This window comes from Elgaria multicarinata, chromosome 2 (genome assembly GCF_023053635.1).
Source record: "Elgaria multicarinata webbii isolate HBS135686 ecotype San Diego chromosome 2, rElgMul1.1.pri, whole genome shotgun sequence".
NCBI classification, from domain to species: Eukaryota; Metazoa; Chordata; class Lepidosauria; order Squamata; family Anguidae; genus Elgaria; species Elgaria multicarinata.
The window spans coordinates 32,382,319-32,398,692 of NC_086172.1; positions in this window are offsets into that span (position 1 = coordinate 32,382,319).

Consider the following 16,374-nt stretch of genomic DNA (forward strand, 5'->3'; position numbering starts at 1 on the left):
CCACCCTAAAGCATACCTGACAGATGGTTGTCCAGCTGCCTTTTGAAGGCCTCTAGTGTGGGAGAGCCCATGACCACCCTAGGTAACTGATTCCATGGTCGTACTGCTCTAACAGTCAGGAAGTTTTTTCCTGATGTCGAGCCGGAACCTGGCTTCCTGTAACTTCAGCCTGTTATTCCGTGTCCTGCACTCTTGAATGGTCAAGAAGAGATCCTGGCCCTCCTCCACTCTTCAAATATTTTTAAGTATTTGAAGAGTGCTATCATGTCTCCCCTCAATCTTCTCTTACCCAGGCTAAACATGCCCAGTTCTTTCAGTCTCTCTTCATAGGGCTTTGTTTCCAGACCCCTGATCATCCTCGTTGCCCTCCTCTGAACAAGCTCTAGCTTGTCTGCATCCTTCTTGAAGTGTGGTGCCCAGAACTGGACGTAATACTCTAGATGAGGCCTAACCAGGGCCGAATAGAGGGGAACCAGTACCTCACGCAATTTGGAAGCTATACTTCTATTAATGCAGCTCAAAATAGCATTTGCTTTTTTTGTTTTTTCAACTCCAGTGTGCCATACCTAGTAAGAGGTACCTCAATATACTGTGACCATTTTCAATTGCATATTTATGCTCTCTCATACAAACTGATCCTGGACAAGTTGTTTGACTTGGAAGTAAATCCCACTAATATCAGCAACATTTACTTCCAATTTAGATTTTAAGGTCAGGAGTGTGAGTGATGTTGTATTTCAGAAGTCCTGAGAATGTACGTTTTACACCAACATGCACCTTACTCCTATGCAGGTTCACTCAGAGAGAAAGCATACTGAGTTCCATGGAGCTTCCCTCCCAATTAAGCATGCATAGGATTGTAGCCTAATAATGCAATCCAATGTGTATCTACTCAGAGGTAAGTAGAGTTCAATGGGGCTTATCACAGATAAGCAAATATGGATTACAGTGTAAAGGATCTATACTTATCTAAAATGGGACTCCCATTTTATGCTATAAGAAGTACATTTCAATACTTCCCCCCCCTTAAGTGTGGTTTTGTCTCTACCAGTCTCTAACACATGTCAAGGACCTAGACTTCTTCAAGGAGTTGTAGAGATATTCAATATATTCTAGGCCCCTTTTCTAAGTAAGGACAAGGCATCTCACATTCCATCGTCTTCTCCCTTGGCAACATTTTCAGTGTAGGCAGTGGTCATTATCAGGAAGTGCCTCCTCCGGTTTACAGCTGGCAACACCACCTGTGCCTATCTGATTCCAGCCAAGACAGCAAGCGCAGTATGCCCACTTCTGAAGAAGGGCAGAATTCATATAAAGTACAACTCCAAGCTAAAGGGAAATCGACTTTGGCTACAATCCTATACAGACTCCCATTGAACTCTGTGGGACTTACTTTTGAGTGGAAGGGAGTGTGCTTCCATATTTTCTCCTGGGTTTATCTTTCTTTTTCAAAGTGGCATTTTGGTTTAATTTTTTTTTTAAATCACCAGTTAATTTCAGAACTTTTGTAACAATTCAAAAGGCTTTCTTTCTACCAATATAAAGTGTTTGGGTGTTTTTTTGGTGATAGATGACTATCTGAACCAAATGGGCTTGATAAATAATGCTTATGTAGACTTAAAAGATCTAAATACACCATGAGGAACTGAGAGATAAAAAGATTGTGGTAAATTACTCCAGAGTAAAATGAACGAATAGATTGACTGGAGAAAAGCAAGCTCATATTCGAGTGAATGTTAAAACTTTCTGAACGGTAGATGTATCTTCAGATTAAACTAGTGATATGATCAGTGTATGTAACCTTCTCTATTATTGGGGTTTATATGCGAATTCAGTCTTTCTGGGCAATAGAGCTGTTCTAAAGACTTTTTGATTTACATCTCAGCCCAGGCTCAGAACACACAGGTTTTTGATGGCCCTTCACTGTTCCCCCACAACACTCTTCTGCTAAAGTGGAAACAGTCCTTCCATGATCCCAAGAGGTGTTACATTTGTGTACCGACTGGTAGCCTTGGATCAAAGGCAGAATGTCTATTTGTTCAAGATTAACAAAGCACGTGCAGAGAGAGAAAGAGGGGGAAGGGAAAGTATTTGTGTCACATTTAGAGCATCATCAGATGAGTGTTTTATTGCATGCTTGTTACTGGCCACTCAGTTTTTTGCGGGTCCTTTTGACACTGCCATCCACCTCCTTCTGGTCTTTCCGCAACAACTACCCCGGTAAATCCGTTATTTATTTCGTTTGTTTGGAAGAGAAACATGCCACCATTTCCTGGTGAGTGCAGGAAAAGCAGCGCGATAGAAACGCCCACTGAATGGGCCACATGGTCATTGTTTACTTCCTCTTTCTTTCCTGTGTGAAAAAAAGAGGAAGTATCATGGGGCAGAAGTGGGAAGAAAAGCGATGGTAAGGAAACACGTTTCCCCACCCCCACCCGCGCTGTCTGATTACGCTCTTAGATTGCCACTATTTAAAGACAATGTGTAAAAAGTAGGGATGCTGCTGCACAATTGTGTGGAAAGCTCTTTTCTAAAAATGAGTCAAAGGAACTGCAGTCTCTGTTGGTTCTCCTGGACTTCTCAGCAGCTTTCGATACCATCGACCATGGTATCCTTCTGGATAGGTTGTCTGAGCTGGGAGTTGGAGGTACTGCGTTGCAGTGGTTCCGCTCCTACTTGGATGGCCGATTCCAGAAGGTGGTGCTGGGGGATTATTGCTCTGTACCGTGGCACCTAAGCCATGGGGTTCCACAGGGCTCTATCTTATCCCCTATGCTGTTTAACATATACATGAAGCCGCTGGGGGAGGTTATCCGGATATGTGGACTGAGGTGTCATCAATATGCAGATGATACCCAGCTCTACCTTTCCTTTTCATCAAACCCAGGTGAGGCAGTGGCTGTTCTGAACCAATGCCTGGGCACGGTAATGGACTGGATGAGGGCTAATAAACTGAAACTCAATCCAGACAAGACAGAGGTACTGTTAGCGGGTGGTTCATCTGTCCAGCGAGGTGATGTTTGCCCTGTCCTGGATGTGGTTGCACTCTCCTTAAAGGATCGGGTCCATAGTTTGGGGGTGCTCTTGGATCCAGAACTGTATCTTGAGGCACAGGTGAACTCAGTGGAAAAGAGTACCTTTTATCGCTTAGGCTGATATACCAGCTGCGCCCTTATCTGGACAGAGATAGCTTAGCTACAGTTATCCATGCTCTGATAACCTCTCGTTTGGATTACTGCAATGCGTTATAGGTGGGGCTGCCTTTGAAAACGGTCCGGAAACTTCAAGTAGTACAAAACAGGGCAGCCCGCCTACTAACAGGGACTGGCTGGCGAGATCTTATCACGCCAGTCCTCCTACAAGTTCATTGGCTGCCAGTCCAGGTCCGGCCCGATTCAAAGTGCTGGTATTAACATTTAAAGCCCTAAACGGCTTGGGGCCAGGTTATCTGAAGGAACACCTCCTCCCATATGTACCTGCTCAGACCCCAAGGTCATCCTCAGGGGTCCTTCTCTGCGAGCCCCTGCCAAAGGAAGTGAGGCAGGTGGCTACCAGGAGGAGGGCCTTCTCTGCTGTGGCACCCCGGCTGTGGAATGAGCTCCCTAAGGAGGTTCGCTTGACACCTACATTATATGCTTTTAGACGCCAGGTGAAGACCTTTTTATTCTCCCAGCATTTTAACAGTCTATAAATAATTTTTAACTTGGTGTTTTAATTTTGTAATTTTGCATTGATGCTGTTTTTATCTGGTTGAGCTTTTATATTGTATTTTATATTATGGTTTTATACTGTTGTTTTATACTTTGAATGTTTTTAATTTTTGTGAACCGCCCAGAGAGCTCCGGCTATTGGGCAGCATAGAAATGTAATAATAAATAAATCTCGTAGTGTTGGCAATTAAAAGTGGATGGGAAAGGAATTAGTCCTTGTCCCCCACCCACCACCCCACACACGAAAAGACAAAATGAGCTGGAATTCTCAGTGCCAGAAATGACTGCTTTTGGTTACCATTCTAAACTGGGCAAATACCACTTCCACTATGCCATGTTTCAAATGAGAATACTTAGGGTTTTAATCATTATCTTCTTCTTTTTCTTCCCATGGGCTTGTAATTATGCTCCAGCAGGAAGGTTTTATTATTTTTATTAAATTAAAAAATAATTTTCTTTAGTAAAACAGGTGAGGGATTTTGCTTTCTCGCTTACAGCATGATGATGCATGTTATTCACATTCTAAAATCCCTAACAGAAATTAATTTAATTAAATACCTTTCCTTCCATTCTACAGGTTATTTTAATGTTATGTTTTACATTTATATTCAAATGTAGCATCCCTGATCATATAAAGAGCCTCCTAAAAGCCCTTAATGAAGGTGCGAGGATGAAATCACAACATAAAAATGAGAGACTTGGCAGAAAAGTGGGCGTTAGAGCTCACCTTTGTCAACTGAAAATTGTGCTTACATAAGAATTAAAATAAAGCGAAGCTTGCTTCGGAAGACTTCTGGTTATAACAAATGAAAAATGACCATAAATATTAAACTGGTAATCCAAGAAAGGAGACATGCCAAATTGGTTGTTTTGCTTTGTTTTGCTGGCTGTTCAGATACAAAGCTTATCATTATATTCTGGCTTCTCTATCATGCATTCACCTGTTGGTTAGTGCTATATTCACACAAAAAAACCATAATTATTATCATGCAATAATAAATGAATTATTATTAATTAAAAATAATGATGAATTTCAAACATTCACCAGACTCGTGAGGGTCATATTCATAGATTGTTTAAAGAATTCCAAACTGAAAAGATGAGAAGCTACAAGCTAAAAATCCATACACCAATAATTAGAGGATAATAGGAATGCAACCTTCCCCCCCCCCCACACACACACATATTAGCAAAGACTTGCAGGGGCCAAATGGGCTTATTCAGCAAATTCATGGCAAAAAGAACAAAGGTTACCCAAGAAACAGCTTTGAGGTTATACCGGGTGGGCGAAATGATATAGCAGAGAGGCATTAGAAAAGGAGAGGCATTGACTAAACCAGAGTGCTTTACTCAGTCTTACAAAGTGTCATTGTTTTTTAAATTATGCTGGCCCTTTTGTTTTGTTTCCCCCCCCCTTTCCTCCCCCCCCCACCAAATGAAAATAACTAGTCAAATACTTTCAAGCAGGGTTATGGTTTGAATAACACTATTCTAGCTGCACATCAATTTTTTCTGTGTCTTTCCCATGGCATTGTGAAGAAAAGTGGAAATCACAACTGTAATTATGTAGATGAATATTTTGTGTTTGTGTAAGATTGGAATTTGAATCAATAATACTTTGGATTCCGCCCCCGCCCCCAACAATGATCAAATTTTGGTATTGAATGGATGTGTGCCTTTAGATTCAGCCAAGCCCCCCACGCACCCACCCGCCAAAAAAAAAAAATCAATAAAAAATTGACAGGTATTCTAATATGCATGGATTTATTCAGACTGCATTCCTTAATATACTTTAAAATTACAATATTAAAGCACTTTATATTGCCTGTTTCTAAGGCTAAAAAGGTAAACTGAAGTCTTTTGTTTGTTTTTCTCTTTTGCAAGTTTTAATAGGTTTGTAAAAGTTATCTATCTTATGTTCGTTTGGCATATATTTGTTATGATAATTAAACTGCAGAGGAGTTAGGCTATTATTCTATCAGCCAATGTCATTTCTTAAGGATGAAACTGGATAAAGGAATCTTCCACCCCCTGAAGCATCAGAAATAGCCACAACTGGAGGGGAGATAGCAGGCAGGAAGGATTTTTGCCACTGAGGTAAAAGTGGTTTTGTGGAAGCTAATTCGGAAAAGATAAGTAGGTGAGCTTTGTGTTCATCTTTATTATCCAGTGATCTCCATATTTTAGTCCAGAAAGAAAATTTCCATAGAAGAGATTCTTTTGTAATACTGGGAGATTCACCAGCAGCTGAGAGAGACAGGGTGGTCCATAAACCTGAGTTAGACCTGAGTCTGAATGCTCCCTCAGCCATGAAGCTCTCTGCCAAGCCAACCTCAGAAGGTAGCTGTGAAGATAAAATGAGACAATCCCATTTGCACTGCTCTTTGAAGGTAGAACGGGGTTCAAATGAAACAAATATTAATGGGAGTAAAATAGCATCTGATATAGGCCGTTTCTACACTTGCCTTTCCCCCGGGATCATCCCTGTGCATCCAAATGACACACAGGGGATCCTGGGAACAGGCAGGGACGATCCCTCCATTTTCCTGGGATAATCTTTAGGTGTAGAAAGGGCCATAATCATCCACATCTTATATTTAATATGCTACTGGAATGTTCTGGAGAGAACCTAAGCTATACTTATTTATTTATTCCAATGATTTATACGCCACCTTTCAGGATACAACTCTTACCAAGGCTGCTTACAAATATCATAAACATAGTAAAATCAAAATCAAAATGAAAATTAACATCAACATCATCATCATCCAGGATGCTTTCCTCAGGGAAGTTGGGGGAAGATGGCCCTCAGGCTGGGAGAGTCCAGCTGCAAAAGGAGAAGGTGGCTAGTGTTACCCTCATCTACCTTCCTCTCTCCTGGAGGGAATCTACACGTCGTACTGAAGGCGCTTGCGTGCGCCTCCAGTGCGTCCTCAAAACGATGGTGTAGACGGAGAAAGAAGAGACGGAGGAAAGAAGAGGCGGTGGAGGAGGCGGCAGCGGCTTCCTGCTGCCGGGGTAAGAGCCACCTGGGTCAGAGAGCTCGGCTTCCGCTTCCGCTTCCGCCGAGCTCTCCAACCTGGGTGGCTCTTACCCCAGCAGCAGGAGGCCAACGGGGAGGCGATGGCGGCAAGGACGCGGCCGGTTCCCCAGCCGCCTCCGCCTCTGCCTCTTCCTCCGTCTCTTCTTTCTCCGTCTCCACCATCGTTTTGAGGACGCACTGGAGGCGCACGCAAGCGCCTTCAGTACAACGTGTAGATTCCCTCCTGGAATCCTTTCCACAGGGCAGCTGATAGTAGATGGTCTTGTGGGGCTGCAATATCTCTGGGCCTGGCATGAGGCCTTTCATGAAGTGTGAGGGGAAGGGATGTGTGTTACAAGTTTGTAGAGGGCCCAGAAAATTTATGCTCTGGCACTGCTTTTCACTTAAATTCCTGTTTGAGCGAAGTATAAGTTACATATATAATCAAATGTATACATGATGCATAGAAATAAACAGATTTGCATGACCTGAGTCAGTGTTATTAATTTGTTTTTCCCAATTAACTTTCATTCCTAAAGTTAAATTCTACATTCAACCAATTTAGCCGGATATCAGAATGATTCCACATGACCTGGCATTCCAGTGATCTAGAGTGTGATGCTGTAGAATGTGGGTCTGTTGACATGGCATATCAACCAGATACATTCAGTATTTCCCCAGCTTTTGTACGACTGTCTCCAAATAGCTTCAGCTCATGCCCAAACACCACAATCTAACCCTTGAGGGGGTGTTACAGAGAACGCTATGTGTCATGTTACTATATTTACCAATAGTTAATTGTTAGATTTACATTGGTGACTGGATAGGAAGAGAAAGGCCCAAATGGTCACTGTTAAAAATCTCATGAGGAAAATATCACACAAAGCATTTCAGTGATAAACAAAGACCATTTTAAAAAACCAAGAGGATGGCTGCTAGTGGATTTAGAAATCAATAGACCCTATTTCTAAATGGTGGGCATTTTTAGCAGGGCTAGAATAACCATTATGTTAAGGATGCCCTTGAGTTAGGCCTTACTTTGGCCCTACAGTAAAGTATATAATAACATACGGTATAGCATGCTGCTGTTATACTGTATCCAATGCTATATAGCTATTAACACTGTAAAAAGAGAAGTGTGTGGGGGAAAAGTGCAAGCCGCATATCTGTGTGACTAAGTAATCTATCTAGCTCCCTAAGTTGAACTCATTTCAAATTCTGTCACCACTCCAGTTTACAATATAGTAGCTGATTCTTCATCACATAACATGGGTGGGTGTTCAGATTCCCAGTTAATAATTATCAACGTCAGCACCAAAATGACTGCACCTGGGTACCAGGATGTAAAGTTAATGAGATTGTCTGTTTCTTTCTTTTTATGGTGGCCATTTTGTCTATAGGCAAAAGAAATGTATGAGAGACGCGTCAGGGCAAAAATGATCTATTTCTGTGATCCATCCTCCAAATTGCCCAGGGTTGAGTCATTGGAAAATTCGTGGAGTCCTACTGATATTTTGTTAATAGCTTTTCAGTCACCCCATATATGTGTGTGGGAGCATTTTTTGTTCACTTTGACTCTATAGCACTTGGTAACTAAAGGCCTAAAACCAAATATGTGGCTGGTTATTTGAAATAGGTGAACTATAACCTCCCTCACCTCTGTGGCTTCTGGTTTTATACCTATTTATGCTTTTCCTGGACTTTTCCCCAGTGTCCCTAGCCATCTCATACTTTTCCCTGAGGCAGTTTCTCATCCTTTCATACCTCTGACCCACATCCTCTTCCAGCCCTGGCCTAAATGTAGTGCTTTCCATGATTTTTACCCCATCTTTTTTCATCCTTTACCTTCCTAGATCAATCTTCCTGCTTTGTCCTTCTCTAGGATCTGAGCAGCTTGCTCAATGCCAACCATTAGTGCCTTAATGCCTAACAGTTCCTGGACCCCATTAGTTGCTTCCACACTAGCCCTTTTTTCTAGAATTGCCTTATTTTGTTCATTTTTTTTAAAAAAATGGAGAATCCATTCATTGCAGTCCAATAATTTTTATGTTGATCTCTGCTTCCTCCCCCTCCCCAACTTGATTTGTAGCCCTTTCAAAATGTTAACACGCAACTGCATGTACTAGCTCATGTCATGACCCCTAATTATGCCTAATTACTGCAGTGCAGCTCTTGGAAGCATACATAAGGCTTCGGATGACCTCAGCAATTTGTTGAGACAGCATCTCTCTGTAACTCAGACAGCAAGACTCACTGGGAACTGTCCATGGTCCTGATATAAGAAACTTGCCCAGAACACACTATGTTTGATGGGTGTCACTACCCATGTGAGCCAAAAATCCCAGAGAAACAGAACAGCCTGTTCAGGAAAGGTGCTGTTTAGACTTTTCTAGGCTCCTGTCCCTTTAATTACATATTTCTTGCTTTATTGCTTCCTTTATTTTGCTATAAAAAATGAAATGAAAAGAAAAACATAATAAGAAGGAATCAGCAGTTTAAGCTTCCTTTACTTTGTGGGAACAGAAATGGACACTGGCACACTTCAGAGAGGATTTTCAAGGGACAAGTTCTTTGCCTGTGATCAACAGGGAGTGATATACAAAAGTCAGTGTCTGCAAACAGAAAACTTAATTAACATTGGAAAGGACTTAAGGCATGCTATAATAAGTGCCTTTAGCTGCTCCCATTTCATGTCCCATGAATGCCTCTGGGGCACATGTGAGGCTCAGAGACTTTCTTAGGAAATGAATATGGAAGGTGGTTACCAGCCAATGCTTTCACCTGCAGTGTAACCATTTTGTAGCCATGCCCAGGACAGTTTTTCAAAATGCCAAATGTGCCTGTGCACCCAAAAAGGTTGCTTGACACTGCTTTAGACTATTATAGGCTATTTTACTTATAACAGTAGCAATCCATATGTTGCCCCCCAAATAAAATAAAATCTGGGGGGTGACCAGCTTGCGCAAACTCCTTACATTCAGTCAACTATGTGGGTGACTGAGGCTACAATCCTATACACCTGGGGCGGGGAGACCCCCTTTTTTTCTTTTTTTGAGGGTTGTATTTCTTCAAGGATAATCTGCTGGGGGCTGCATGCTTTCAGTAGGAGGGGAGAAAACCACAAGTGAGAAGGGCTAGCCAAATTCTCTTTTACACACACACACACACACACACACACACACACACACACACACACCATTTCTCTCCCCTCCTCTTCTCTGCAGCAGGCTGCTTGGAGAGGGACAGATCACTGTTGCAAGAGATCTAAGCTGATTACTCACAGAAGCTTTTGAAATTAGTCTGAAGACTGCAATTGGTATACCCACTTACCTGGCTATAGATCCCATTGAACTCAGTGGGATGTACTTCTGAGTAGACATGCCTAAGGTTACACTGTAGGTCAGGGATGGGCAACATGTGGCCCTCCAGATGTTTTGGCCTACAACTCCCATTAACTCTCGCCATTGGCTCTGCTGGCTAGGGCCTACTCTGCGAATTTTTAGACCAATGTATATGTCTTCTCCATAGAACTTTGGTTTAATTTATTTTCATGTTCAGTGTTATGGGTTTGAAATATATATATATATATATATACACATACATACATACACATACATACACACACACAATATTGATAAAAATGGACAAAGCTGCAGTGAAGTGAACCATGACTGACAATTTAAATATAAATATAAATAAATAATTTCCCTCAATGGATGGAATGCTCACAAACGTTCCATGCTCAGTCAATGGAAACATCAGCACCAGCTACAGGTTTAAGAAGGACCTTGGTAGAGCTCCAATGATAGGCCGCCTCCTACAGAGGCTCCATGCCTTTCCCCCTCCAGTGTGGGTCCCCAACACTTCCCTTTCTTACCTTAAATCAATCACAACTTTTTGGCAATTTTGTACTCAGTGGCCTCTAGGCAGTTTTAAAAACACACATACAATTAAACATTTTTCCATTGCTGCAATATAGGTTGTCATCGCAGTGGAAATATAATTCTTCCCAGTGGCCACTGGCTGCTATATTGTTTTCTCCTCCATGCCTGAGGAACATGGTTCATTGTAGGGAAACCAACCTGGCAAGAAGAAGAAAAAGGAACATGTCTGGTGAAACAATTCTCCTCATTGCTATATACAGCTCAAATTATGCATTTTGGAGAATGAATATCTCCTTCTTCAGGAACAATAAACTTCAGCACTCAGACGTCCCTCTTTTAGCTAGCATTCACAAACAAACCCTCCAGGGTGTTTTTTTTCAAGACTCACTGCGTTCTTTCTTCTTGGCCATCAGGTGCTGGCAAGCAGGCATCACCAATGCCACTTCTCTGCCCAAGGATGCTTGGTGTGGCCACCAGCCCTGATCAGCTCAGCCAACAGAAACCATTTTTTACCACCATTGTGACTGATGATAACCAAAGTTCATAAGTGATAAGTGAGTTTGCAATACACTGCCCTGCCTTCACTGCAGCAGGCTGAGAGTGCAGGACTAACCAAGAAGTTAATTAACTAGGGTGACCACCTGAAAAGGAGGACAGGGCTCCTGTATCTTTAACAGTTGCATAGAAAAGGGAATTTCAGCAGGTGTCATTTGTATATATGGAGAACCTGGTGAAATTTCCTCTTCATCACAACAGTTAAAGTGCAGGAGCTATACTAGAGTGACCAGATTTAAAAGAGGGCAGGGCACCATCAGCTTTAACTGTTGTGATGAAGAGGGAATTTCACCAGGTTCCCTATATATACAAATGACACCTGCTGAAATTTCCTTTTCTATGCAACTGTTAAAGATACAGGAGCCCTGTCCTCCCTTTCATATGGTCACCCTAAATTAACACATGATTATAGCCAAAGAGGGGAGGAGCATTTTACCAGTGCAGGACTCTTTCAGTCTCAGAGATATGATTACAAAAGCCAGCAAATGTTCAAGCTCAAAGGTTTCAGCCCAATGGGGTTCAGGCTGGGCGTAAGTGGTCAAGATAGCAGGCAGGAGTCAAAACGCAGGGAGTCAAGAAGGAGTCCAAGGTTCAGTAGCACGGAGCATCAGTCACAGGACAAGGTCCAAGAGGCAAGGTAGAAAACACTAGAGCTGGAAGAATGGTGTTGTTTCCAACACTGCCTAGTCAAACACTGAAAACATTTAACACCAAAGCCTGCTGCCCCACCCAGGGCTCAGCTGCAGTACGTTGCAGCTCTCTTGTCATGAGTCACTTTCTCCTGAGGAGTCCTTCCTTGCAAGTGAGCACTCCTTCTCACAGGAGCCCTACTCACCTGTTGCTTGAGTAACGACACTCCCAGGGTTCAGGAGCTTGGTCAGCCCCTGTCTCAGAGGCAGAGTCCCCTCTACCTCTCAGGGATGGACCTGTAGCCATCTCCCTCGAAGGCCCAGGCATCTCGTGCTCTGATGACGACTGTTCAGGGAGCTGTAGCTCTTCTGAGGAGAAGGATTCCTCCAGTGGGGTCATGACAATTCTTGTCCACTTGCAATATAGATTCCTATACGCAATATAGATTGTGCACAGGAAGACTTAGGCAAAGATGAACACTCCAGCTGCTTTTACTGTTGAAGGTCGTTTTTGTAATATGGATGCGCTGCTGTCTCTAAAAGATTTTAATAAAAACTTGGATTCTATCTAAAAAATAGAGGTTGATGAAACCTACATTATATTTCTATATGTGTTTGTTCTAACTCCAGTTGATCATGATTATCTCTTTTGTGACTAAAATGACTGCTATTTACCACACAGCTAGCTCCACACAGGGATTCAACAGCTTCCTCTTTGCTCATGATCTTCACGTCTTCCACCCACAGAATGCCCATTGGAAATATATATATATATATATATATATATATATATATATATATATATATTGGACTAAGAAGAATTACACTTCAGGCAAGCTTCATTCTGGAAACAACTACTGAATGTGACAGTGCATGCAAATAGCTGATAAAAGAATTTGTGCAAACCTATTATACTGAACAGATTGGGCCATTTGCAAAATCTCGACTTTCTCATGCTAAAGATCATACTTATCTCTTCATCTAGCTTTAGATAGATTTCCGATGATTCATCCTGCCTGTTACACAATCAGACATACTTTAGAAATGTATCATAGAAATATCAGCCATTATTTAACAACATAGTTCATGCCTGATCCATCTACACTCACCAAGGTGGACTCTCATAAATAGTTGTGTGTTCAGAAAAGATGGACTCTGGAAACGCAGCTTGTCAAAGCCGATGAAAACATTATTATGATGACATGACATCTAATACAAGACCTTCCAGCAAATAGCTGCCTTATTGGTTTCTCCCCAGTTTCCCCAATAACTTTTTTTGGTCCGACTCTAGCAGTCTAAGCAACTCACCACATCTCTGGTGGTTTAGCCCCAAATTAGTCCTGCTGAGCTCAATGGGGCTTAAGCTCTAGTAAGTGTGTTTAAGAGTGCAGCATGAAAGCCAGTTTTATGCCTTGAAAAATAAGGAATGATACAATGGGAGTCCTCTGACCCAGGCTCCAAGGTGCCAGCTGAAAGTCTCAGCCTGGTTCAGGAACCCCACAGCCAACAGATCCAGCAGTGTCCCTGTTGCCCAGCAACAAAGCTGAGGTTGGAGTCACAGCAGGGGTACAGCTAGGTAATTTTAGACCCTGGACTTAATGAGCAATATCCCATTATGCAACTGGTCTCCCACTGTTTCTTTTGTGCCAGCGGGAACAACCATTTGCCTCATGGGCTTTTGCAGTTCTAAAAATAACCCAAGAAATGAGTGGAAATGCTCGATTCCAGATCAGGTCAGGCTAGCAGACCTGTGAGCTCTGTTGACCTGCCCCATTCCAGAAATAGGTGTTTCCGCTTACTTCAGGTTATTTTTAGAATTGGGAAAGCCCTATTATGAGAGCAGTTGCTCCCACTGGCACATGCACACAATAGGATGTTGCCCAATGGTCTTACAGTGGCCCCACTCTGAGCATGTGCAGTTTCGCACTTTAAACTCACTGAAATCATGGCTTCACCATGAAAACAGGAATAACATGGAGTTTGCTTCAGTTGCCCTGATGCTAAACACATTTACTTAGAAACGAGCGCCATTTTGTTGCAGACAGGGATAACATATTTTAAAAATTACAAAAATAGCATATGCAAAATCAGCCTGAATCCCTACCCTTGTGACCATACTTTGGTGTGTGTGCGCGCGCGCGCTGTGGTAGGCAGTGTGGTGAGGTCAAGCTTGTTTGCCATTGCTCCATCATCTGCTGCCCTGTGGGTGGTGGTCATTTGGGGGGGAATGGGCCCTAAGGTCCAGTCCAAGCAGCACTTCTGACTAGTAGCAAAGCAAGACTCAATTGCCCAAGATGATACGGATGCCTCCTCCCCTGCACAAAACTCCAGATGCCCCTTAGGCAATACGATACATTAATCTAATTTGGAGGTTTTCAGCACATGGATTACCTTAGCTAAGTATTTTCCATCTGGGCTGTGGTTGGTGGTTGGTGCACCGGCCTCACCTGGTGGAAGTACTTCAAGCCAAGGAGTCCACTTAGGCTTCCAGTGACAAAGCCTGGATTGTTGAGCACTCCCTAGCAGGGGGGGGATCTACACTACTGCTTTAAAGCACTTTATAACAGTTTTGACAACTGTTGGGGCCCAGGACACACTGCATATACAGGTTTCAAAACGTTTTCAAAGCACTTTAAAAGCAGTAGTGTAGATCCCCGCCCCACTGCAAACCTGATCTTTCAAGGGAGGGCAACCCGTCTAGAACAGGTTGAGCTCCACAGATGGTTGATCCACCAGCAGCAACTTTTGCCTGGCCTGACCTTCAGGCTTTTTGCCACCATCAAATCAAATCAAATTTTATTTGCGCCAAGCCAATGGCCATTGCAATTTAAAACAAGTGTTCATACAGGTATGCATCATAAAATGTACAGACAATAAATTGTCCAGTAGCCAAAGGAATCCTTAACACAGATATAACTATCTAGTCTATTGCCATGTCAAGAGACATTATTTTGCAGACAGATGCAGCTGTCACTGGCCTGCACTGTGTTCCAAAAAGTAAAAAAAAGACAAAAATACTCCAGTGGATTTATAAACCGTAAATATACCCGGCTGAGCAGGCCTATCCAACAGTGGAACAGCGGCTGAGGCCATCAGGATTTTGCAATATTTACTTGATAATAGTCATTTCACTCTGTGGATGGACCATGTCCTAAACCAATGGTTACACCCAATGAAAATCACAGATCCCGCCCCCCAGATCCTGAGAGAGTGTTTCTCTTTTCTAACTTTCAGCTTTTTCATCCAGGTCAGGTCCACAAGCTCAGTTAACCTCTCCATACCAGTAAACCTGGAAGTGAGGTTCCCCAAATCCATGTTTAACACATAAACTGGAGGTTACCAGTCCATGGATAACTGGAGCCAAGTATTCTCTATCTGGGCTGTGGTTGGTGGTTGGTGCACCAGCCTCACCTGGTGGAAACACTCCAAGTTCAGTGCAGGATGCTACAGTTTTTAAGAGGAAAAAGCATCCGTCGTTAAGCTCCACAATTCCCTTCTTCAGGATTCAAGCACTAAGTATTAAATAAAATGGTTTATGAAACATTGGCATGACAGGATTGTGAATTGTCTAAACGTGATTTCACTGCCAAGAAGCTGAGAGTGGGTGGAAGCAGGGGTGGACAATCAGCATTGTGTTTTCTCAAGGAATATGAAAGTACAAGTGTGATGTAGTGGTTAAGCAAATGAACTGTAAATTGGAAATTCCCTCATTCAAACAGGATCTCTGTTATGAACTCAGCCTTCCTCAGCCAGTAACCCTCTAAATGTAGTGGACATCAACACCCATCAGCCCCTGGCAGCATGGCCAATGGTCAGGAATGCTAGGAGTTTTAGTCCAAAACATCTGTAGGGCATCAAAAGGCCAGTCTAAGACAAGCTGCTATCTCTCAGTGCTATCTTTCTCTCCCATAACCAACAATGTACCGGTAGTTATATCCATGTACTAATACTGGCCTATATGCTTGGAACAGCAACAGTGCAATCTTATACATGCCTACTCAGAAGTAGGTCCAATTGAGATCATTGAGACATACTCTTAGGTAAATGGGAGTAGACTGCCACTCTAAACACACTTTCCTGGGAGTAAGCCCTATTGAACCCAGTGAGATTAACTCCTCATTAAACTTGCACTGGATTGCACAATTAGCATTTAAATAGCACTGAACACATTGTCTAAATACTGATAACTTAATAGACATACTGATAACATTAGCAGAAACATTCAGCACAGAAGGTAGGATACAGAAAGCGACCTACTGTAACTAATGATGGACATTTCACAAATGACACTAAGAAGTTTTCTCACTGCAAAGCCACCACTGGCAAATTATGTTAATATGAGATGATGATGATTTACATTTATATACTGCCCCATAACTTTATAACCTTTGTGGCAAGTTTTAAACTAAGAAGATTTATTGGTAGATATTGTACAGCCATCAACGTCCATGGTGATTTATAGGGTAGCAAACAAACATTGACCCTGGTTCAGATGACACACTAAGCCACTGTGGTTAAGCATTATGAGCTAAACATAATGGTTTAGCATCTTGTGTGAACTATTCCTAACCATG